Consider the following 1,132-nt stretch of genomic DNA (forward strand, 5'->3'; position numbering starts at 1 on the left):
TCGTCGCCGCACCATCCACGGCCTCCTGCCGCCCGCTTCCCCCCACGGTTGCCCGCAGCGCCCGGCGGCCTCGTCCCACTCGGGCGGGCTACGCCCGCTCCCCGTGGGCTCCCACCCGTTAGCACCGCACCCGTTAAGGCCCCTGTGCCTATGGCAAACAGGGCCCACCCCCAGAACGTTTGTTAAAAAAAAGAATTAATTGAAATTAAAAATAAATAAATAAAAGTAATTAAAATATTAATCAATTAATTAAAGAATTAGTTAACTTAATTAATCATAATTAGATTAATCTAATTAACTAGTTAGTTTAATTAAACAGTAGTTAGATTAGCTAAATCCTAATTAAACTAAACAGAGTATGACAGGTGGGTCCCACATGTCAGTTTGACCCAGTCAACGCCCTGTTGACTGCTGACGTCATGATGATGTCTGCACACACTATTCTGGATAATGTTGATTCAAAAAAATTAAATAAATCCTAAAAGTGATTTAAATCTTTAGAAATTAATATAAAATAATCTGTAGCTCAGATGAAAATACTTTGTACATGGAAGTTGCTCAGAAGGACGAGATGAATCTGGATACGCAGCCCGTTCGTCTGTCACACATCCCTAGCATAACAAACTCGCAACTTTTCCCCTCCGATTCATCTGTCTGAAAACGCAAAACACCGGGGATATTTTCCCGGATGTTTCCCCCTTCGCCGGTATCACCTTCCACCGCGTTAGGGCATACCTAGCACCGCGTATTGCCATGTTATGTTTTGTGATGCTTTGTTTGCTCCGTATTTACTGTTTCTTCCCCCCTCTTCTTCTCCGGTAGACTCGAGACCGGCGCTGATGCCGCTGAGTACGACTACGTCACCGACGACCCTTCTTCCTGTACAACAGAGCTTCCAGGCAAGCCCCCCCCTTGATCACCAGATATCGCCTATTCTTCTCTATACTGCTTGCATTAGAAGAGTGTAGCATGTTACTACTTTCTGTTAATCCTATTCTGCTGCATAGCCTGTCGTTGTTGCTACAGTTGTTACCCTTACCTGCTATCCTACTGCTTAGTATAGGATGCTAGTGTTCCATCAGTGGCCCTACACTCTTGTTCGTCTGCCATGCTATACTACTGGGCCGTGATC

This window comes from Triticum aestivum, chromosome 1D (genome assembly GCF_018294505.1).
Source record: "Triticum aestivum cultivar Chinese Spring chromosome 1D, IWGSC CS RefSeq v2.1, whole genome shotgun sequence".
Classification (NCBI taxonomy): domain Eukaryota; kingdom Viridiplantae; phylum Streptophyta; class Magnoliopsida; order Poales; family Poaceae; genus Triticum; species Triticum aestivum.